The sequence below is a fragment of the Canis lupus genome, chromosome X (assembly GCF_011100685.1).
Source record: "Canis lupus familiaris isolate Mischka breed German Shepherd chromosome X, alternate assembly UU_Cfam_GSD_1.0, whole genome shotgun sequence".
NCBI classification, from domain to species: domain Eukaryota; kingdom Metazoa; phylum Chordata; class Mammalia; order Carnivora; family Canidae; genus Canis; species Canis lupus.
In genome coordinates, this window is record NC_049260.1 from 29,835,500 (window position 1) to 29,861,293 (window position 25,794).

Below are 25,794 nucleotides of genomic sequence, written 5' to 3' on the forward strand. Positions count from 1 at the left end.
GATATAGAGAGAGAGCACAAGCAGGGGGAGTGAGAGGGAGAGGCAGAGGAAGAAGCAGACTCCCCACTGAACAGGGAGCCCAATGCAGGGCTTGATCCAGGACCCTGGGATCATGATCTGAGCCAAAGGCAGATGCTTAACCAACTAAGCCACCCAGGTACACTGAACTCTGACTTATTAATGCTTATTTGATCAATTATTTAAATAGGTTATTTTGAGCAGTACAGTAGATATTGATGATTACTTTCCCTGGAATCTACTTGCTTACCATCACACACACACACACACACACACACACACAGAAGAGCAACCTTGTCATTTGAGCCATGCTGGCCATCACCACCCCACCCTACTTATCCCCCTAGTTCCAGGGCTGGGTCTACCTAAATTAATCAACAATACCTTATCCCCTTTGGACCAATTATTGGTTAAGGATGAGCATGTGGTATGACCCAGTTGGTCTAAGTAAAGTGTTAACCAGGACTCTGTTTTATGATTGGAAGAAGAGAATTTTACACATGCTCACTGAATAGGTACTAGGAAGACTGTGGCACAACTTGTGTTGGAAACCATCTTGAAGGGGCTATGGGAGCTAGTCCCAACAACAGGCCAACCCCATGAAAGACAGAGTAGAGAGAAATTTGCTTTTGGTGACACTTTGCTGAACTAATTCTAACTTGAAGCCCTGCACACCAACCTATAGTATAAACACCTTTGGGATTTTCAGAAAATTGAGCCAATAAATGTCATTTTTGTCAAAGATTTTTTTACTTGCAACCAAAAATATTCTGATTCAGATGTCTTACTCATTTTGTAACTGCAAATAAGAAAATCTTAGAAAAGATTGCTAAAACTCAAATCAGGAATTTTTCTTTGTGTGAAAACAATTGGTTGTCATTTAAATAATAATAGAAAGTGAGGGGCACCTGGGTGGCTCAATCCTTAGAGCAGCAGCCTCTTGGTTCTGCCTCAGGTCATGATCTCATGGGTCATGAGATTGAGCCCCTTGTTGGGAAGAGGAGTCCATACTCAGCAGGGGGTCTGCTTGAGTCTCTCCCTCTGCCCCTCCTCCTACCTGCATATGTGTATGTGTGCTCTTTGTCTTTCTCTCTCTAAAATAAATAAATATTTTTTTAAAAATAGAAAGTAAGATTGATTCCATATTTTCATGAAAAGATTATCACCCTTATTTGGTGTCCTGTAACTACTATGTATGTGTGTTTGTGTATGTGGACATATCTATAAATACACAGATTCATTGGAAAAACAAAAAGAAACTAACACTTACTGAGTTTATATCATATACCAAACAAAATGATATTTTAAATATGTCTTAGCAGAGTATTGCTCTACTAAATACCCTCAAACTGTACAAATGCTCTTTGAGTAGAGAAAAAACTGTTTTTAAAAGATTTATTTATTTATTTTAGAGAGAGTGAGAGAGCACAGGGTGGAGGGGGGGAGACAGAGGGAGAGGGAGAGAGAGTCCCAAGCAGACTATATGCTGAGCACAGAGTTTGACTCAGGGTTTGATCTCACAACCCTGAGATCAGGACCTGAGCTGAAACCAAGAATCAGATGCTTAACTGATTGCACCATCCAGGTGCCCCAAGAAAAATAGTTTTAAACAATTAATTAAATATTTAAAATTTGCCTATCACAAGAATATGCTAGAAAAAAAGTTATGATCATTTCAATCAGTGATTCTAAACCATGACTGCACATGCCCATGACCATTTCTGAATACAGGGATTTATTTTCCTATATCAAGGTCCAGACATTACTGACAACTCTCCAGGTGATTCTAAATGTGGAGTTAGGATTAAGTAACTATTTTATGTGATGTATTTTATGAGACTAACATTGTTCCCACTACCTATGTTTTCTTTAACCTTCTCTGCCAGGTTTCTGACCTAGGAATAGTTAGCTAGATGCTGTTACACTTTTTTGATTCATTGTACAGAAAGTGAGACTGCAGCTACATGTTGGATTCTGTCAAAAACAGATGCTAGGGGTGACTGGCTGGCCTGGCCAGTAGAGTTTGGGCTTGTGAGTACAAGCCCCACATTGGGCATAGAGTTACTTAAAAAAAGAAACTGATGCTAAAATATTAACTATTTTTTTTTCTTTCTACACCGTCTTTCAATAATTCACCAGCTGTCAAGCATCTCTTGTGAATTTTCTGGCTTTTACGAGTCAGGGCTCAACAAAAACACCAGGTTATTTCCTTAGCTGGGATGAAGGGCCTCACTAAAAAATCTGTTGGGAGGTGTGAGAACGGACTTGGGCATAGACCTTAATTTAAGTAATTTTCCTTGCAATGTCCATGAAGTAACAGTGATTGGATGATTGCTTTTTCCCATGTGTCCTCCCAGCTCTTAGAATGCTAAGCATTACTAATCAAAAGCAGGTAAATTAGTTTCAGCAAAACTGCCGGTGTTTATTCTCAAACACATTACTGCAGAAGGTCTGTTGCAAATGTAACATCTGTGTTTCGCTAAAAGAGAAGGTAGGAGAACCATGACTGTTTATAGCTCAAATCATTGCCATGTTGTTCTGTTTTCATCTTAATAATGCTTTCATGCTAGCTTTCCCAAATTGCAGGAATCTCTAGAAATGAAGTAAATTTCAGTTATAAGTATTATATCTCATTATAATAAGGAGAAACTAAAAGGCTTCAAAATAATTTGATTCCTAATTTTGTGAGATTCAATAGAGATTTTCTGGATAAAATGAAAACAGGATATACTCTCATTTTCTTGTGATCTGAAGCATACACAATAGTAGCAGCTGCTTCCGTTTTCTTACACTGAACAATGTCTTCACATATTGTCAATAGAGAACAACACTCTTGGGCATATTAAACTCATTTGTAAATTGTTGAAGGTAAAGATCACAGCTGAGTGTACATTTCCCAGAATGTATTGTCATTAGGAGTTGGACTTATTAAGTCACTTCCTGTTACAGCAATGAGATTCCTGAGTCTTGTATATGAGTATTGTGAGAACATAATGTAACAAAATACTGAACCACATTCTTCCTGGCTCCTTCAATAATAGGCCGAACAAGCTCTTTAACCAAAATTGTGAAATGTATATAAAATGTAGAGTTTTATAGAACCAGTATCTAGAATATTGGCTAAATTTATTTAGTTGTTGATGAAATCACCAAAAAATCCAGCTAAAACTCGACTTTAGTGCTGCCAGATCCAATTTAGAACTTTTCCCTATTATTTTGTGGCATTAATGCAGCCATCTGATATGAGCGGTGATGGAGGAAAAAGAGCTTTCTCTCATCATTTTCTACCTTCTGAAAGGCGTTATCTGATTTGAAGAGAAAAGTATGTCTTGGAGAGAGAGCCACAGACAAATAGAAGAATCTACACTTGAAAGACAAAGTTAAAATGGCATCTGCAACCAGCAAACTTGTTCTTCCCATCTGACAGTCAGAATTCAACTCTTTTCATCAGCATTCAGCTTTAATGCATTTGCAGCAATGCAAACAACAATAAACAAATGGAAAAGCAAAGGAAACATATCGCTTAGAACCAGACGTCTGATTCAATTATCATGTAATCAGACGAATCAAAAGCCAATTTCACCCAATAAAGAAAAAGTGGATATGTAACTTTTATAGTCTATGATACTTTCACTGGAGAAGGAAAAAGGTTGTTAATGTGATTATACATATGACGGTTTACTACTGTCTCTAACACAGGCTTGCAATATTTTCAGGGCTCAGAGAAAATACTAAAGGAAAAGACTAATTTTCTTCTTTAATAAACAAAATCAATAGCACCTTAATATAGCAATAAACTGAAGATGATTGTAAGTTATACTTTCTATCAAGGATTTAGAAGTCCCTCTAAATTGGCCTTTGGGTACTTAAATTGTAATAGGTTACAGGAAAAACATGTAATACATGCAAAGTTCAAAGGATTTTGAAAATGCAAATGAATTGTCGATTCTATTGAGATTCCGATTAAGAAGATTCACATATTATGTTCTTAAATTGGTACCAAAGGTATCATGAAAATTTTAAGCTGAGGTAGATCAACTTCCTTCATTTTATAAAGAAACTCAACTGAGAGAGGTCAAATGACCTTCACAAAATGTACAACAGTCAGCAGGACAATCAGAATGAGAACTCAGGTCCCTCAGTTATGTGATATGTTTGCCACTACAGCACACCTCACAGAGAAGAATCTGAAATGCCACACATTATTGTCATATACAAAACAAAATACAGTGCCTTTAAATACACACGTAACCTTATCTTAAATGCTGAGGTTTTTCTCAGACGTTAAATGCAGGAAAGCATAATAGTGAAAATAGAAACCACCCAGTCACCAGTGTTACTATTCTGTTGTATTTCCTTGCAAATTTTTTCCCCTTGAGAACACCTTCCCTTCACCTTTTTTTTTTTTTTTTAAAGATTTCATTTATTTATTCATGAGAGAGAGAGAGGCAGAGACACAGGCAGAGGGAGAAGCAGGCTCCATGCAGGGAGCCTGATGCAGGACTCGATTCTGGGACCCCAGGATCACGCCCTGGGCCGAAGGCAGACGCTAAACCGCTGAGTCACCCAGGGATTCCCCCTTCATCTTTTTAAATAAGCTTTACTGAAGTATAATTTAGACACAATAGAATACATTAATTTTTGCACTGCATTGTATTGCACTGTAAAGAGTGCAATACATTTGTCCAATATGTATGTGCATATAACCACCACCTACCCAAGGTAAGAGAGTATTTCCATCACATCTGACTAGTTCCTCTATGCACATTTGCAGTCAATTTCCATAACTATTCCTACCTTAGCCAATGCCCATCTACTCTCTATCTCCATAAACTATTTCCTGTTCTCAAATTTGATATAAATGGACTTACACGGTGTGTACTATTTTATGTCTGACTTCTTTTACTCAGCAAAATACTTTTTAGATTCATTCACATTGTTGACTTTATCGGGAGTTTGTTCTTTTTTGTCAGAGTGGTATTCAGTGCATTCACTGTTGAACATTTCAGTTATATTCAGTTAAGACCTATTATGAACAAGATGTTATGAACTTTCATATCCATACATCTTTTTATATGAATTCTTCCTCACCTGGGGTTTGTCTGGTATTCCTCACAATTAGGTTCCAATTTGTAGCCTTCACAGGGTATCTTATCCATTTGCCCTACATTGATAATGTTAATTTTCATCACTCTGTCAAAGGTTTATCAGTTTTTTCAGTGAGTGATTACTATTTTTCTTACCTTGAAACTCATAAGAAATCTGTGAGTAGGCCCTTGAAGGCCATAAAGATATCCTATTCCTCATAAAAACTTCACCCTAGATTTAGCATCTATTAATGATTCTTAAATGAACTGATTTTTATCATTAGTTGCAAGATAATAATTTTCCAACTCCAATATTCCCCTCATATTTAGTGGTCAGTCCTCAGAATTCTACTATAAGCAAGGCCTCTCCTACCCCACATCATACTCATTCATTTATTTATCTATTTATTATGATTGTAGACCCTTGAATTTCTGTTTTATCAGTGGTTCATTATGGGTCTTAATTATTTTGATGCTCAAATTGTCCTAGATTTGGCCAGTGGGAGCCCTATCAGGTTAGTTCTTATGCCCTTATGAACTGACTTATCAATTTTTTTCTTTATTCTTTCTTACTTTCAGACATAACAAGATGCTCCAGGCTTATCTTGTATCTACCCTGCCTCATTCCTGGAATCACTAATTTTTCCATGGAGCTCTGATTCAGGGATGCCTGGGTAGCTCAGTGCTTGAGCGTCTGCCTTTGGCCCAGGGCATGATCCCGGGATCTGGAATCGAGTCCCATATCAGGCTCCTTGCAGGGAGCCTGCTTCTCCCTCAGCCTGTATCTCTGCCTCTCTCTCTTTCGCTCTGTCTCTCATGAATAAATAAATAAAAATCTTAAAAAAAAAAAAAGAGCTCTGACTCTTTCATGAGAAATGGTATCGGAGACCTAGATCTCGGTGTCATATGTGCTCACTCCTCCTGGGGTAACTTTGTTCTATGGCCCTCTTACTGGTAAAGCTAGGACAATATTCCTCTGTGTACACATGTATCTAAATATACATATGCACATGCACATTAATTAGCATACATGTATATATGCACATTTTAGAAATCATGGATTCTCAGTGCCACTTCCAAACCTAATCGATTTCTGCAGTTTTCTATTGCCTTCTACACATTGTATACTTTATTTTTTTTCTCACATTCTATACTTTTATGTCCCTTCTTCCACAGTGAGAGCACTGGATCCCAACATCATCAGTTTTGCTTGTATGCTCAATTCTATAATACATGTAAAATAGTTTAAGAGTTGCTTCCTCCGTACCACTACAGTAAATAAATCTTTTAAGAAGAAATCAGGGGGCACCTAGGTGGCTCAGTTCGTTAAGTGTCTCTTCAGTTCAGGTCATGATCCCGGAGTCCCAGGATCCCCTTGTCATGCTCCCTGCTCAACAGGGAGTCAGCTTCTCCCACAACCTCTGCTCCTCACCCTGTGCATGCTCTCTCTCGCTCTCTCAAATAAATAAATTAAAAATCTTTTTAAAAATAAAAAGAAATAAAAATTTGCTTGCAGAGCTCCTCTATTCCCCACAACCCTGCCTGAGACTGAGAATATATACTCAAATGCACAGTGCACAATGCATAATGATACAACATCAAATGGAGGAGAACTTGATAATATCTAACAAAACCACAAAGGCATTTATCCTTCAATTTAGCAGGTCCACTTCTCAGAATTTACCCTAAATATATGACTCCAACAATGTGAAAATATACATGATCAAGGCTATTTATTGGAACATTACATGTAATTGCAAAATGTTGGAAACTGCCTAGATGCTTGAGCTTAGAGAAAGGTTGAATAAACTATTTTAGGTATGCATGAATAGTATGCACTTGTGAAACATACTGAGAAAGATCTCTGTGAACTGATAAAGAGTGATTTTCAAGGGGATGATATTAAGTTAAAAAGGTAAAGTTCAAAAGGGCATAAACATATGCTACTTTCTGTGTGAATAGAAAGATGGAGAAATACGAAAACATACATATGTCTGTTTATCTTTACAAAAACAAACACAGAAAACAATGAATTGTTACACATATGGAGGAATAGGGTGGGAAAATACAGAAGGGAATGAATGATACTTCTTTGAATATTATCTTTTTGAATATTTTTGACTTTTGAATGTATGCTAATGTTTTACATATTCAAAAAATAAAATTAAATCAATAAGAATGAGGAAGGGGGGCACCTGAGTGGTTCAGTTGGTGGAGCATCTGCTTTACAGCTCCAGTCATGATCTCAGGGTCCTGGGATGAAGCCCCACATCAGATACCCCTGCTTAGCGGGAAGTCTGCTTCTCCCTCCCCTCTGCCCTTCCTCTAGCCCCTGCTTGTGCTCGCTTTCTCTCAAAAACTCTCTCTCTCTAATAAATAAAATATTTTTAAAAAAATTAACATGACACTGTTAACACAATATTCTTTCCTAATTAAAAATAATCACACTTGGGACACCTGGGTGGCTCAGTGGTTGAGAGTCGACCTGCGGCTTGGGGCGTGATCCTGGGATCCAGGATCGAGTCCCACATTGGGCTCCTTGCACAGAGTCTGCTTCTCCCTCTGCCTGTGTCTCTGCCACTCTCTCTATGCGTCTCTCATGAATAAATAAATAAAATCTTTTTTAAAAAATAATCACACAGAAAAAAAAAATAATAATAATCACACAGTATCACAGGCACTTTCACATGCCAGTAAAGCCCTTTGTGATTATGATTCTATATAGTTGCATGATAATGCATTCAACAGTTATAATTAATTTGGTTTGGGATATTTAATTTTTTTCTAAATACTAATATTTTATATTATGTGACAATTGAAATTTTAGTGTATAATCATTCGCCCATGTCTAGGATTATGTCACTAAAATAGATTTCTGATTTTTTGCTCAGTATCCTCATTTTATTTTATTTTTTATTTTTTTAAAGATTTTATTTATTTACTCATGAGAGATACACACAGAGAGAGGCAGAGACACAGGCAGAGGGAGAAGCAGGCTCCATGCAGGAAGCCCAATGTGGGACTCAATCCTGGAACTCTAGGATCATGCCCTGAGCCAAAGGCAGATGCTTAACCGCTGTGCCACCCAGGCCTCCCATAGTATCCTCATTTTACATATGAAGGGCATTGAAGCTTGGAAAGATAGCAAAAACTTTGCCTACATGTTCGAGAAGTTCATGCATTCTATGAGACTACTTTAGCTGAAATATTTTGCTAAAACCAAATAATTTACACAAATCTATGGGCAATAACATCTTTGTCAAGTATAATCATTAATGCAGTGGAGAAGAGAGGAAAACTTTAAAAGTATCAACTGAAGTAATCCCTGTGCCCTCCACAAATAATTCAAAATGACTTTTTTTTTTCCATCTAACAGTGCTGGGTTTAGTGAGCTTTAAGGTTTTAATAAAGAGCTTCAGAATGATTGCCAAGTATTTCAAGGGCTCTCAGAGTGCACTTGGTATTTGCAAGGATTTTCATTTCATGGATTACTTTGTGCAGTAATTTGAGAAACTAAGTGCTTTCTTTTAAGCATCCAAAGTTGTGATACAATCTGCATTGAAAATGTGTGGCCTTGTATTACCTTCCTATCTTAGCACTGGTCATTCTTCTGAAGGAAGTTGAATTTTTAATAAGATTTGCCTTTTCTTTAGGAACAGTGGTGGAAGGCCTGCTTCCGTTAAAAATGCAACACAGCTGGGCACCTGGGTGGCTCAGTCAGTGAAGCATCTGCTGGGTCAGGTCCTGATCTCAGGATCCAGGGATCAAGCCCCACATCAGGCTCCCTGCTCAGTGGGGAGTCTGCTTCTCCCTCTCCCTCTGCTGCTTCCACTGCTTGTTCTCTCTCTCTCTCTCTCATAAATAAATAAATAAATAAATAAATAAATAAATAAATAAATAAATAAAATCTTTTTAAAAAACAAACCCTGCAACATAGCTGTCAGGATTGGAGGTTTTCCCTGTGGACACAATCATCTTAAACCTACAAAATACTGGTATTTACACTGACAATGTTGTATCAGTCTTATTCAGTGACATGACTGTCCTTCCCTTCCCTGACTGACACATCAGGCCTCCAGCTTCCCTTAGTGTCACACTCAATAAGGCACCCCTCACTTAAAACCCACTGGTATTTCTGCCTCAAACCTGCCTTGCTGCCTGGTTACCACCTTTGCCTTGGAGTTTTCTGGTTTTCAGCTCAGGTTTGTTTGACAAAGCACCTGCCAACTTCAGCTTTTGGTTGCTTTAAAAATCTTACTCCAAATCACATATTTCTTGGTATATGGCACATCCATGTCACGTCTCTGGTCCGTTTGCATTGGGCCACATCTGAGTCTAGATCAGGCAATTTGCATTAATCACTCCCTGCCGTGAGATGGAGGTGCTCACATGTCAGACTGAAGACTGCATTCTGCTGGCACGAAGATTTATATACTCTGGCTCCAGAACTTCAGAGCAACTGTCCCAGTCAATATTATAAGTTCCACTGTTGACCTGAAGAGGTTTTATCAAGTTTTTGTGCCCAGCCCACAGTTTTTCCTAAATTAAATGAGTTGGGTTGAGCTCTCCTACATGTTTTTTTTTTTTTGAACCAAAAGGCCTTTATCACGAAGATAGAGAATGTGTTCCTACGTTTCCAAACCCCTGACACTTCCTGTTTTTCCCCCTCTCTCTCACACAAGAACACATAATCACACTATAATTTAATTATATTCACATAATTTGTTAATGTATCCTTCTCTCATCCTAAACTGTGTACTCCTCCTGGGTAAAAATTGAGTCTTTTGCATGTTTGTGCTCTGCCCCCTTGGGTCTAGCACATGACCTAGAATAAAGTTTTCCTAATTATTCTGTTTGAATGATTCAAGTTATAAATACAAGTGTTAATTCCTTTGAAATATTTGTTACCAAGGTCAAATAAGTGTTCAAGAATTATTTCCAAGCTCAAACAGATTTTCAAAGACTAAAGCAGGAGGAAGACAAATATCAACAAATTCTGAAGATCTTTTTAGCAAGACTTCAACCTAATAGAAATAAGTACATTCCTTCCATTGATATTTATGAACTGGAGAATGGTCCCAATTGGCCAGGTTCATGCAGGTCTGAATATACACATTTGGGTTGAATTTGAGTAAGAGAAGAGAGCTATGAAGGTGTTCAGTCATACTACTCATGATTGGATCTATAGTAGGGACCTTTAATTGTTCCAGTATTAGAGAGATAAACTTTAGAATTATTACTGTGAAAAATGGGTGAAAGTTTCAATTGAGGATAATAGAAAATAATGCTGAGCAACAATGAGGTTTGGAATCATGCATTTTTTATATATCTGGAAATCTTGATATATTTGAGTTTCAACAACAATTTGTAAAAACTCATACTTTCTGTCCTATTTCTCCTTCAGTATAAGCCTACAATATGGAATGAATAAGTCACGGGGTGAAGGAGCATAGGGAATCTAGTCAATGGTATTGTAATAGCATTGTGTGGTGACAGATGGTAGTTACATTTGTGATGACCACAGCATAATGTGTAGAGTTGTTGAATTACTGTGTTGTACACTTGAAACTAATATAACATTGTGTGTCAAGTATACTTCAATTAAAAAAAGAAAAACTGAAATAAGTTATTTTTTTTTAATTTATTTATGATAGTCACAGAGAGAGAGAGAGGCAGAGACACAGGCAGAGGGAGAAGCAGGCCCCATGCACTGGGAGCCCGACGTGGGATTCGATCCCGGGTCTCCAGGATCGCACCCTGGGCCAAAGGCAGGCGCCAAACCGCTGCGCCACCCAGGGATCCCATAAGTTAATTTTAAAATATTTATGTTTATATATATTTTAGCCTACAAAATTATAAACTAATTAAGGGTTGGGACCATGCCTTTACCTCTTTAATAATACTTTCACACTTTCATAGTAGGTATCCAAAAATATATTGTTGATTGCTTCATATATGGATGGGAGAAATAAGAGTAAGAATACTAAGCAAGCTAGAATTCTCCATACAGCCATTATGGAGTAACTGGTCTCAGACTTTTTTTTTAAATTTTTATTTATTTATGATAGTCACAGAGAGAGAGAGAGAGGCAGAGACACAGGCAGAGAGAGAAGCAGGCTCCATGCACCGGGAGCCCGACGTGGGATTCGATCCCGGGTCTCCAGGATCGCGCCCTGGGCCAAAGGCAGGCGCCAAACCGCTGCGCCACCCAGGGATCCCTGGTCTCAGACTTAACCTCTTATCATGAAGTACTGTAACATTTCACAAATTATTTGAGGTAACTGTGTCTGGGCATTGAGCACAGGTAGCTCAAAATCTTGATATTTAAGAGAAGGGAAACACATGAGGTGAGTCACTTTTCAATCTGGCCTTTTGTCTGGGGCCACTTTTCAGGAAGTAGAACAGGGAGGTGGAATCTAAGTAACGGGGGAAACAACACAAATGGTGGTTGACCTCACACCAAAAGCAGTGGATACCACAACATTATGGAACAACATCTTTAAAATGCTGGATTGGGATCTCCTGGCTGGCTCAGTCACTACAGCAGGTGACTATTGATCTCAGAGTCATGAGTTTGAGCCCCATATCAGAGGTAGAGTTCAATCAAAGATAAAAAATAAATAAATAAATAAATAAATAAATAAATAAATAAATAGCTGGAAGAAAAAGAGAAGAAAGAAACCCTGTAAATTCAGAATTCTATATCTATTGAAAATATCCTTCAATGAGCACCTGGTGGCTTAGTCGATTAAGTATCTGCCTTGGGCTCAGGTCATGATCCCAGGGTCCTGGGATCAAGCCATGCTTCAGCCTTCCTACTCCGTGGGTAATCTGCTTTTCCATCTCTCTCTGCTCCTCCTCCCCCCACTGCACTTATACTCTCTCTCTCTCAAATAAATAAATAAAAACTTTTTTTACAAAAAGGAAAATATCTTTCAAAAGAGAGGGTGATAGAAGAAAACATAAGAAAAATATTTGTGACTCTGGGTTAGGCAAAGATTTCTCAGATATAACATCAAAAGCTTGGTACACGACAGGGAAAACTAATAAATTGAACTTTATCAAAATTAGGAATGTCTGCTTTTTTTTTTTTTTAGATTGAGAGCAACACTTTATTACTATCACATGTACTCAAAGGCTAGGAGGGGAGGATTTCATATGCAGAGCCACAAAGAGGTTGCATTTGTAAATAGAGTGAGAAACCAGAGGCTGTGGGAGACAGGGTTTGTAGTATCAAAAGGGTAGACTGCCTCTTGGTTGCCATTGGCTTATTTGAATAATTCTGTGACTTTGCAGTGAACTGAACCTTGTTACTGAAATAAATGGGAACTGCACTTGATTCATCTGATAGGGGGTGCTATTTGCCTAGGAAATCTTTTCCATGGGAGCAGAGTGGGAAGGAGAACTCACAGTCAGGCCATTTGAAGCTCTCCAATTTTTACCTTATATGAAGGTAGTGCATAATATTGGAATGGGTTCATAAGTATTCACTTCAATTTTTTAAGATTTTATTATTTGAGAGAGAGAGTGAATGAGAGAGAGAAAGAGAGCATAGGAGAAGGGAGAGGGAGAAGTAGACTCCCCGCTGAGCAGGGAGCCTGACATGGGGCTCCATCCCAGGACCCCAGGATCATGACCTGAGCTGAAGGCAGATGCTTAACTGACTGAGCCATCCAGGTGCCCCTCCACTTCAATTTTTTTTTTTTTACTGCACACACTTTCTCTACCTCTCTTTATGTCCTTTTTTATATATGATAATTTAAATATTTATAAGAAGAAGTGTTGCTGAAGGGAGAGCATCGAAGTTGTTTCAATGAGCAATTTAAGTGAAACTCTAGACTAGGTATTTTCAGAAGAAAAGATGGTGTGTGTGTGTGTGGTGTTGTCGTTATTGGAATGTCTGCTCTTCAGAAGACACTGTTGACATAATGAAATGGCAAACCAAAGAGTAGTAAAATATATGCATATCACATATTTGACAAAGAACTTATGTCCAGAATATATTAATCAAAATAAGTAATATGGAAAAAAAGTTTTAAAAAGATACTTCACCAAAGAAAATATACAGGTGGCAAATTGGTACATGAAAAGATGCTCAATATTATTAATTATTAGGTAAATCCAAATTGAAATCATGACAAGATATCACTCTCATCTATTAAAATGGCAAAAAAAATTCTGATAAATACTGGCAATGATGTGAAACATCTGGAAATATATCCCTAGTGTGAATGCTAAATGGTACAGCCACTTTGGAAAGTAGTTTAGTGGTTCCTTATTCAGTTAAATGTACAAGCCAGATATTTACACAAGCGATATAAAAATATATGTTCACACAAAAATCTGTTCACATATTTTTTAAAGATTTTCTTTATTCATGAGAGACACAGAGAGTAGAGAGAGAGAAAGATACAGGCAGAGGGAGAAGCAGGCTCCATGCAGGGACCCCGATGTGGGACTCGATCCCGAGTCTCCAAGATCACCCCCTGGGCGGAAGGTGGTGCTAAACCGCTGAGCCACCCGGGCTGCCCTCACATATGTTTATAGTGGCTTTCTGCATGCATAATCACCAACATTTGAAACAATACTAATGTTCCTCAAATGTGGAATGTATAAACAAATTGTGGCATGTCCACACTCAGCATAAAAAGAATGAATTATTGATATATGCAATGACTTGGATATATCACAAATGTATTATGCTATGTGAAAGAAGCTAGCTTCAAGTGGCTACATAGAACATGATTTTATTTATATGACCTTCTGGAAAATGAATAACTGAAAGAACAGAAATTAGTTCAGGGGTTGCTTATGACTGGTAGTAGTAGGTTGGGTTGACTTTAAAGGGTCACCTGGGAATATGTTTTAGGTGATGGCAGTGTTCTATATCTTGATTAAGGAGATATTTGGCTGTATGAGTTTGTCAGAGCTAGCAGAACTGTACATGAAAAAAATGATTTGGGGTGCCTGGGTGGCTTGGTTGGGCATCTTACTCTTGGTTTCAGCTTGTGCAATGATCTTGGGGTCATGGAGTCAAGCTCTGTGGTGGGCTTTGTCTGCTTGGGATTCAGGTGGAGTCGGCTTGGGATTCTCTCTCTCCCTCTTCCCTTCCTTCCACTCACACACTCTCTCTCTCTCTCTCTCTCTCACACACACACACACACACAAAATAAATAAAATCTTTAAAATAAAGATTAATTTTACTGTATGTAATTTGTACCTTTAAAAGTGAAAAACAATAGAGTATAATGGCCATTTTAAGATAAACAAAAGCTTAGGAAATTTGTTGCCAGCAGCCCTGACCTCTGAAAGATTATGAAGAATGTTCTTCAGGCTAAAGAGAAATAGCACTAGAAGAAAACTCAAATCTATAGCAAAAAAAAATGAAAAGCAATAGAAATGATAAATATTGGGTGAATATAAAGGCTGGTTTTTTTTCTTTTATTTTCTAGATTTGTTTTAAAAAACTGATATTTAAAGCATAAATATTTTGTTTTGGGATTTTTAACATATGTAGAAGTTAAATGTATAATAAAATAGCACAAAGTATATAAGGAAAATAGAATCATACTCTTATTTTTTTTTTAAAGAGAGGAATGGGAGGAGGGGCAGAGAGAGAGGGAGAGAGAGAATCTTAAGCAGGTGCCATACCCAGAGAGGAGCCCAACACGGGGCTTGATCTCACAACCCTGGGATCATGACCTGAACTGAAATCAAGAGTTGGATGCTTAACTGAGGTACCCTATGAATCATACTCTTTTAAATGTTTTGAGTTTTACATGAAGTGGTATAATACCAATTCTAAGTAGACTGATAAATTAAGAATATATGTTAAAATCCCTAGGAAAAGTAGCAAAAGTAGGACAAATATATCAATCAAAACCCAATGGAGGATGTAAAATAAAGTATTAAACATATTCAAAAAACACAAAAAAGCAGTAAACAAGGACAAAAAAAAAAAACAATGTATGGAACAAATTGAAAAGAAACAGCTTAGAAGGTAGATTTAAATTAAACCATATAAAAACTTGTCAATTCATTAGGAAGACATCACAATCCTAAAAATGAATTGATCAAAAAACAGAACAATAAAATAAATGAAGTAAAAACTGACAGAACTAAAATAAGAAACAGAAAAGACTACATAGTAGACAATTTCATTACCCCTCTCTCAGTAATTGATAAAACAGGTAGACAAAAGATCATAGTGCTGTAAACTATTTGAACAACACTATCAACCAACTCAACCTTACTGACATTTATAGATCACCTCAACAATTACTAAGCATACTTTTCACGTGCACATGGAATTTCTATCAAGATAGAAGATATTAGGCAGTAAATAGGCACCAATAAATTTGAAAACATGCATAGTATGTTCTTGGAGCATAATGGAATTAAATAATACTAAGATATTTAGAAGATGCCTCAAACTTTGGAAACTAATCAACACTTTGAAATAATCCATGAGTAAAATAGATCACAAAGGAAATTAGAAAATATATCAAACTGAGCCAAATTAAAACAGAATGCCTGTTTGTGGGGTGCTACTAAAGCAATACATATATGGAAATTTATACCTTCACATGTTTATTTTAGAAATAAGATCTAAAAAAAAAGAAATAAGATCTAAAACCAATGACTAAATTTTTGTTTTAAAGGCCTTAGACTACCTAATTTCAAGGTTTTCTATAATGCTGCAGTTATTCAGATATTATGGTATCATAAATCATGTACAAATACATCAGAAGAACAGAACACATCACCCAGAAAAAGACTCATACACTCAACTGATTTTCAAGAAAGAGCCCAATGCAATTCAAAGAAGAAAGGAAAATATCTTCAACAAGTTGAGTATAATAACCATATGGGAAAAAACGAACTCTGACTCCTTCCCTACATGGTACAAAAAAATTAATGAGATACATTAAGATCTAAATGTAAAAGTTAAACCTATAAACGCTTTTTTAAAAAAAAGATTGCAGAATATCTTTGCAAATACGCAGTCAGCAAAGATTTCTTAGAGTAGCCACACACAAAATCATTGAACTTAAAATGATAAGTTGGACTTTGAAATAAAAAAGAATTCTGGTTTTCAATAGTTGTCTTTATGAAAATAAAAATGCAAGTGACAGAGAAGTTGAAAATAATAGCAACACACATATCTAAGGACTTGTGTCCAGAATATATAGAAATCTCTCAAAAATGGCTAATAAAAAATGGACAAAATAATTGAACAAATACTACTTGAAAGAAGATATGTGAATAACCAATAAATACATGTAAAGTTTCTCAATGTCATTAGACATCATGAAAATAAAAGTTAAGACCACAGTGGTTCAACCACTTTGGAAAACTTCTGGCAATTTCTTAAACAAGTAAATATATACCACCTTATCCAGTGATTCCATTCCTTGGTATTTACTTAAATGAAATTAAAAATTTTCGCCACACAAATACTTAGATGAGAATGTTTATAGTAATCTTATTTATAATAACTAAAAACTGGAAATAATCCCAAAGTCTATTAGCAAGATAGTAAACTGGTGTGTTCATATAATGAAATAATATTTAGCAATAAAAAATAATGCACATAAACAAATGTCATTGAATTGTGCCCTTACAATAATGCTTATTTCATTGTATATAAATTTAGTTCAGTAATTTAAAAATCTGTAAGTTAATTCTTTAAGAAAAGATATTTTGGCTGAATAACACAAGGGGAAATTGGCTCATCATGTAATTGTTTTTCTTTTCTGATCCAGTTTGTTCAATTTACAAATATTTTATGAAATGTACCTGTGAAACCTCAGTGAAACAACCTTCTGTTCTGTGGCTCTATTCCTAAAAGTTATTCAAGGTCACCAAAACACATTTATTGATTCCACAGTCAACATTAGCTTTTATTATTATTATTATTATTATTATTATTATTATTATTATTATTATTTTATGTAGTCTTCATGTATACCTTGGAGCCCAACACAGGGCTTGAACTCCTAACTCTGAGATCAAGACCTGAGCTGATATCAAGAGTCAGATGCATATTCCTGTGACTCTAAGTTATTGGCTTTGATTGGGGGTTGGGAGAGATTAATTTATTTTACTCAGGGATATTGGAGAATACACCAAGCAGGTGATTGAATAAATGCTCCCTAAAATACCTGGTAATCTGCAGTGTTGGATAAAAATTAGAGAAAAATCCTGGACTACATTAGTGGTTTGGGTAAAATGAGTTCAAACTTACTTTTAAGTTACTTGGGGTAGAATTATCTCACTTTCCTGCTTATCACATCTCCTTTAGGAGGTGTGTTAATTTGCAAATGGGACTGTGTCTGGAGGAAATATCAACTATTTGCAACTATTTGCAGCACTTAGATGCAGCAGACCAGAGGAATTTTGACACAAATAATATGATTGGGCATGATATTAGTGATTCACCATGGCAGGTTGGTGAAGATTTAAAGGGGATATCCATTTTGGGGGGTCTTGATTAGAATGCCATCATTCATCTGTTCTAGCTAATCTCAACAAGGAAAGTAGGGGAAAACTTAGATGCCTACAGCTTTCAGAAATTGGTTCATCTATTGCCAGGCTAAGTGAATTATTTATCAATGACTCAGCATATCTCTGGTGTTTGAAGACATATTGCACAAATTTAAAATAAGTTTTTATTATTTATTTCTGCAGCCAGGAAACACACCCAGTTAAAATAAACGATTTGGAAAGATTTTTGTTTCTGAAAGTTATGAATAATTTCTTCAGTATAAAAATTCAGTGTCCACATTTTGTGAATCACTTTGGACTTAGACTCCAGTGCATTTTCAGTACTCACCCTTTCACACATTAAATAGCATGAATGGCTATTAAATGCTCATGTTTTATAAATAAAATTTCAGGAAATATTAAAATAGAAAATAAAGCAGAATGGAGAATAGCTGAAGCCACACTTATTCCTCCCTAATGGAACCTCAGTTTCATTTAGGTATGTACTCCATTTCCTGCTCCAGAGGAGTTCTATTGCCAAAAGAATAAGAACATAGAATTTCTCCTGGTTATTTTTGCTCCACAAAGGTCATTTGACCTAACCTGAACTAATCGGAATAAATTTTATTCCATGTTTTGAAGAGAAGTTACTCTATTTGTTTTACTAAACAAGAAAGTAAGTACCCTAGTTGCTGTTGGTATTCTCTTGAAAAGAAGTTGTTAAGGATCATGAATGAATAAATAAAATCTTTATTTAAAAAAAAAGTTGTTAAGGAAAACAAAGGAAAGAGATGGTGTTTTACTGAATTGTTGAATCACTGATGTTTCTATACTTGATCTTGCACTACCTCTAGTCTTCCTAGTATGCAAGAAAATATATTTCCTTTTTGTTTGGGAAAGTTTAATTTAGTATTTCTTATCAAAAAATATTCTTCTAAACATCATGGAAGTACATCATCATTAGCTCTACCCTGACCTTGATTCATTGTAAAATATTTCGTTGTCATACTGAGTTTTAGGATAAAATAGGATACTTGTAATTCATGGTTCTTGCCTACATTTTAAGCAACAGAAAATAAGTGAATACGTTTTAGTTCATATATTGTGGCCCAATTTGGAAGTTCTCCGTACTGCTAGGGAATTATTATTCAATTTCATTGCAGAGCATGAGATCCTGATGAAAAATAGAAGGGAGACTATTTCTCTTAAGTGTGAGAAATAGGAAAAATATGACCTGTGCTTAAGCTATCATCAATGCAGAGATAATTTTGCAATGTGAACTTAACCTTCATAAGTCAGGAAAATTATAATCATTGGTAAATCATTAAAGAGTCAAACTATTGTGAAATGATCAGAATAAAGAAAGATGGGAAAGAAACAAAATCCTAAAGAAAATAAAAGCACACTCTTTGTCATCCATGTAACAGAATATTAAGATTACTATTAAAGCCATAAGAAGGATTCCAGTACAAGATGGAGACATAGGAGGCTCCTGAATTCACCTCCTCTAATAAACACATAGAACCTACAGCTACACATAGAGCACTTCTCTCTAAAAGAAATCCGGAAACTGGCTGAGCAACTCCTACACATCACAGGATCAGCTATTTTCTTCACTTCTTTTGTCACATCTGTGTCCCTCTCACACTCAGATTCTCGGGAGCCCAATGACGGATTCAATCCCAGGACCCTGAGATCACAACCTAAGCTGAAGGCAGACACTTAACTGACTGAGCCACCCAGGCGCCCCATCACACCCAGATTCTTGAAATGCCTACCTAAGGGGTCCTTTGCTCTCTTCTGCCTTCCGGTTCTTCGATGTCCACTATTTTACACTGTTTTATTTGAACGCTCTCCTAGCACAATTATCTATCCTTTCATTCTTTCAGCATTTAAGGTTTTTGTTTGTTTTACCTTCACCCATTATCTTCTCTCCAATCCAGAAATAACCTACTATTTTCCTGCAGGCCAAGTCTATCTTGAGACTTGATCCACATAATGCTTTAATATGGATAGAATGTAATACTACTAAGCAATTCAAAGTAACAAACTATCAATAAATGTAACAATATAGATGAATCTCAAAAACATTATATAGCACAAGAAGAATTAAACCTAAATTGGCTGTGTCATTCCATTTATATTAAGTTCTTGAAAAGGCCAATCTAAGTTATGGTGATAGAAATAAAAAATTTTCTTACCTGTTAGGTGGGTGATTGGCTGGAACTTAGTATAAGGGAATTTTTGGGTAATGGAAACATTCTATAACTTGTTTGGGGTAAAAGTTACATGAGTATATATACTTGTTTGGGGTAAAAGTTACATGAGTATATATATTTATCAAAATTTACTATAGTACATATTTAAAATCTCTGTAATTAATTTTATGTAAATTATATCTAAAAATGTGGAGGAGTGAAGACTCTTAAGTTAAAAAGACTAACAATATTTGGGGCACCAGGCTGTCTTAGACAGGAGGGCATGTAACTTTCCATCTCAGGGTCTGGCATGTGACTTTTGTTCTCAGGGTCATTATGTTAAGCCCCACAATGGGTGTAGAGCCTATTAAAAAAAAAAAAAAAAGGAGTCTTAAGAGCTCTATCAAACAACTACAGAGTGTGGACCTTATTTGGATTCTGAATCAAACTACCAAAATGAAAAGAATAAAATTTAAAGAGGCAACAAAAATTATAAATTTATGTTTTAAAATTTTTTAAATGGCTCTCAACATTGTCAATTTAGAAATCTGTGTTTCTGGGGGTTCCTGGGTGGCTCAGTCAGTTAAACATCTGCCTTTGGCTCAGGTAATGATCTCAGGGTCCTGGGATTGAGCCCCCCACCCCCTACATTGGGCTACCTGCTCAGTAGAGAGTCTGCTTCCTCCTCTGCCTCTCTTTCTGCTCTTCCCCCTGCTTGTGCTCAGCTCACTCTCTGTCTCTGTCTCTCAAATAAATGAATAAAATCTTTAAAAAAAAAGAAATCTGTTTCTGACTTCTTATAGAAAATGGAAACATTGAACCCACATTTTCAAATAAGCCTAGCAGTTGGGCTTAGGATCAATAAATTCTTACAGTCTCAGTTGCACAGAGACCCCGCCATTCTCCAATGTGTCTTGCATACAGTCTCATTCATTTCTGTTATTTCTACAAGCACGTAGGTACTTGAATTCATGACTCTGGTCATATCCCTTTTATCCATTTAGGACTTTTTGTTTGTTTGGTACTTTGGTCCAAATTCTGGTTCTTACTCTTGATGTGACTATTTTCATTGTATTTGGGCAAACTGGAGTATTTTAAGATTACACATATGTTTCAACAGCATACACACAGCCTCACTGAAATGACAGACCCAAAAGTTTACCTGATACGATAGAGAGTACACCTAAGCAGAGGCAGTCATTGCCATTGACCTAGAGACCCTGGAACTAAGCACCTTATATAAGGGTACAAGTATATAATAAAATAATAAAAAAATACAGAATGCCTCTACATAATGAAGACAGCTACTTTATTAATGATTAACCTTTCCCATTTTTTTCCTGAGATTACATTTATTAAGATTTCAAATCCTAAAATCTCTATTGTTGAAATCTCTGAGTTGATCTCATTCCATGGTGATCTTTTTTTCCAAAGAGCTTGTAATTAAACAAGAGCACGTAAGTAATTTTATTAATGAGATTTCCTGCTACTTTAAAGTTGTTCCATTTTCAAGACTGTCTGAACATTTTACAGGTCACAAAAATATTTTTAAAGATTTTTTAATGGAAAAGTGGCTGAAATAGGTTGGATCAAAATAAGCTGCTCCTTCCATCAGAGACTAGGCATGAGATATTTCCATTTGGATGGAGGAATTTTTTGGATTATATTCACCTGATGAGTGAGATGTGAAAATCAGATTTCTAGCTTAGCTATGGAATTTTATTTAGGAGACCATATTCCTCTCATTTTTATTCAGTAGCACATACAGTGAAAACAGAAACACTGCAATTAAGTAATCATCCAGTTTCCTCATAAAAACACATTATGTTTCAGATGACATCAAGAGGACATGATAAGCAATCCATAAGACTTAGAAATATAACATATCAGCAGAATGTTTTGAAACCCATTGTCAACAATATTTACTAGGCATGGCAAAAGAGGGTGGGTGATAAGAAAAGCCATCATGGTTGAAAAGGTCTGTTAGCAAACACCTGTAGATTGCAATTTGAAATTAAATTTTCTTGTCATTAAAGAGAAATGAATTTCAAGTAAGCATGTTATTTGCTTCCCTATAAACATCTCCACTGATTCACTCATCTGGGTTGCTAGTCAACAGGGAGGGTCTCAGTGGTGTTGTTCATTGTAACATCTACAGGGCAGAATAGAACAATTTGCATTACTAAATTAGGGAGAAAATACAAATTAAGATGAATTCCTGCTTTTCACACTTGTAGTAAACAGAGAGAGGTCTGCTTTGAAATATGACATTTGGGTTTGGCCAATAATTCTAAGCCCAAAGGGAGGTAGGTGACTAACAATGATGCACTTTTCTTAGACACACTTGGAAGGTTCAGATAAATTTAAACTTTGATTCACATTGGGGAAATGAAGTAGGGTAAGGAGGGAAAAGAGAGAACAGGGTGACATTGCAATCAGTCGTGCAGTGGTGTTTACAAATGTTGGCCTGGATTTAGAGCTTTCGGGAACAGAGTTAAATTATACCAGGCCAGTGCCCTGAATGGTTTTGTGCAATGAGGCAGTTGTCAAGTTCCAGAATGATGCTTCCAAAGCTTTCATGGCCTTTCCCACCAAACTAGGTCAGTGGTGTTTAGATATTAAATTTGTGTCTTCATGGATATTAAACCTCCTAAAATAATACTTGATTTCTCTACATGACATAGTCAAGGGAGTAATAAATTTGAGAATCTGAATTGTCCAGATCATTGTCTGACTTTTCTGCATTTAATAGAATATAGTCAGATACATTTTTAAAACTTTATCTCTAATGCAATTAAATTAAAGGTAGCGATTTGAAACCCCCAATAATGAGCATCTACTACACTTTATGCATTATATTAATTATCTAATATAATCCTCACTATGTCTCTATGAGATAAGGTTTTCCCTATTATAATTCTTATTCTGCAAATGAGGAATCTGAGACTAATTTGTTCACAGTCACTATGCTAGTAAGTAGATGATTTGGGATTTAAATTATGATCTGTCCTACTTCAAAGTATTTTAAAACATGTGTTATGACACATTGCTGCTGGGATACTGATCAACCATTTAAAAAAACTTCTTAAAAATTACAGTAGAACAAGGCAGAGTAGAAAATATTGGACAGCAACATAGGTAGCACGGTTCATGAAACTTTTCTTTCAGATGTGTGTGTGTATGTGTGCAGCATGTGTATAATGATCTGAAATAAAAATGCATTTCCTGCTGTATCACAGTAAAAAAGAAGTTTAAAAAATACTGCAGTCTACATTCTCAAATCAAAATAATCTGTGGTAATTATAATATGCAAAAAAAGAAACCCCCTAAAATAAAGTACCATAACTGGAAGATTTGATTGGTAACTTCCTCAGCTTTAGAGGCTGTGTGGGCTGTTTTTCATTTTCTCCTTTACTAGATTTATAACCATCTATCTCTCAGATGGCTCTCTGGATTCTGCAGTTCAGAGCTTGACCAACTACTGTGTGGCGCGCTTCAGTGTACATAAGATCTCATTTGATGCCAAGTAACACTGTGCGTTAGAGCTTGTACAAATATTAGAGAGAGAACATAGAACTTAAATATCTTTCCCAGAGTCACCCAACTAGTACAAGAAAGGAATAGGAATCAACTAGAAACCCTGTGATATCATGTCCCCTTCTCCTCACACTTCCTTTAAATGGCATATGGCAGGTATTCCATATACACACCTTTTCAGGCCCAGTGCAGAAAACAAGATGCTTAAGTGTGAGTGTCTAGTGCTGGTAAGAAGCTGTGACTTTCCACACTAGTAATAAATATATGTCCTTCTTGATCTGACAATGTCAACAAAATAAATCAGTGCAATCATTTAATTTAAAAAGCATTAAGTAAGAGAATTCTGGAGTCTCAAAATTACCAGTTTTTCAGAGAATGAAGAATCCTTTGATGATCCTGACCCTAGTGAGAGTAGAAAGCGGGGAATGAAATCAGATTTATTGTAAATAAGATACTGACAGACAAGGAAACTTAATTCAGCATCAATACATGATAATGAAGAGTTTTAATAGCTTATTGCTCTTTACAAATATTCTCTCTTGAGCTATATGAAACATGATTTATAAATGTAAGAATAATTGGATTTGGATGTTCATTTAATTGACTCATCCATATCCACACATAGGGAAATCAATTGTATTGTAACTATATGTCTATTTACCAATATAAAGCAATTTGTTGAATAGAGGCCATGTGAAAGACAATACACAAAGCATCTCTAGAAACATTATGATGCATAGTTTAATGCTAAATATGAAATAGTCACATATGTAAAAATAATCCAAATGTATATTTATAAATAATGTATCTAACAGGGTAAAATATAAATAGATATATAAACAGGAAATAAATATGAAAAAACACCATAGACAGCAAGTTTAGGAAAATATAAGAGATAAGCATGAAATAATGTACTTAGCTATAACTCTCAAGTTCTCAAGTGCTTTTTGAGATGGCTTCCCTAAGAGTACTAATATAGTATTTAGCTACTACCAGCTTCATTTCTATTTCTAGGAGCTAGTAACCAGGAGATGGAATGCTACAGGGTTAGTGTTGGCAAAAGACCAGGTGTTTCAGATGTCTGTACTCACTGGCAGGGCACGAGTTTGATGAGGATAAAGCATTGGGAAATTAGCTGCTTCTCTAGGAAAACACCAAACGGTGACTATGCTGGTGCTGTGGGAGAGTCTGGAGGGCCCAGGGGCCCTGGAATGGTAGGCCACCAAGGTTTCAGTGGAGGCTGAGGCAGCGGCATACCAGACCTGGTCCTGGCTGTGGTCGGGGGCAGGGCTCGTGGAGGCAAGGCCAAGCACGTGGAGTGGATCCCTGTCACCATGCTGGGCCACCTGGTCAAGGATATGAAGATAAAGTCCCCAGAGGAGATCTGTCTCTTCCCTCTGCCCCTCAAGTACTCTGAGATCATTGACTTTTTCCTGGAGGCATCCCTCAAGGATGAGGTTTTGAAAGTTATACCTGTGCAAAAGCAAACCCATGCTGGCCAGTGAACCAGGTTCAAGACATTTGTTGCCATGGGAGATTACAATGGACACATTGGTCTGGGTGTTAAGTGCTCCAAGGAGGTAGCCACTGCCATCCTGGGGCCAGCATTCTAGCGTCCCTCTCCATCTTCCCTGTGCCACAAGGCTCCTGGAGGAACAAGATCAGCAATCTCTGCACCATTCCATGCAAGGTGACTGGCCCCTGTGGCTCTGTGCTGGTGCACTTCATCCCTGCCCCCAGAAGCACTGCCCAAGAAGCTACTGATGATGTATCAACACCTGCTACACCTGAACCTGGGGCTGCACTGCCACTAGGCAACTTCACCAAGGCCACTTCTGATGTCATTTCCAAGACCTATGGCTATCTCACCTATGACATCTGGAAAGAGACTGTGTTCACCAAATCTCTCCATTGGGAATTCATGGACCATCTTGTAAAGACCCACACCAGAATCTCTGGGCAGAGAACCCAGGCTTCAGATGTGGCCACCACATAATTTTATATAAGAAAAATAAAGTGAAGTAAAGCCTGTTAGAAAAAAAAGAGTCGGAAAATTATGACTCTGTGTTATATATAAAATCATGTCATAGTTACAATCATTTATCTATCACCAAGCATCTCATCATGCAGCTGTAATATAAGAGAAGACAACTGGATTTAGAGTCCGAAGACTACATTGGAATAAAAGGCTAAAATTTATGAGCTGGCTAACCTTGAAAATTAATTAGGCTTCAGTTTCTTCCACTGAAAATTGTAGATGGTAATTCTTTTTTACAGGAAGTTGTAATGGTAATTTGAGGTTGAATCATATAAAATTGCTGCTATTTGATCATTTTTATCTACAAAAATGATCATTTCACTTGGATTAACCTAATAGTACGAGCTACACATTTGTTGAATCTTCCGTCTTATAGGCACTTTGCTATGTTCCACATGTTGTAGTAGATTACAATGATGGCTTCAATTTT

The 25,794-nt window shown here is 36.5% G+C and overlaps 1 pseudogene; it reads left to right on the plus strand.

Moving 5' to 3' along the window:
• The first annotated feature begins 24,592 nt into the window (after positions 1-24,592).
• LOC111094846 lies at positions 24,593-25,322 on the plus strand (annotated as a pseudogene).
• The last annotated feature ends 472 nt before the right edge of the window (positions 25,323-25,794 follow it).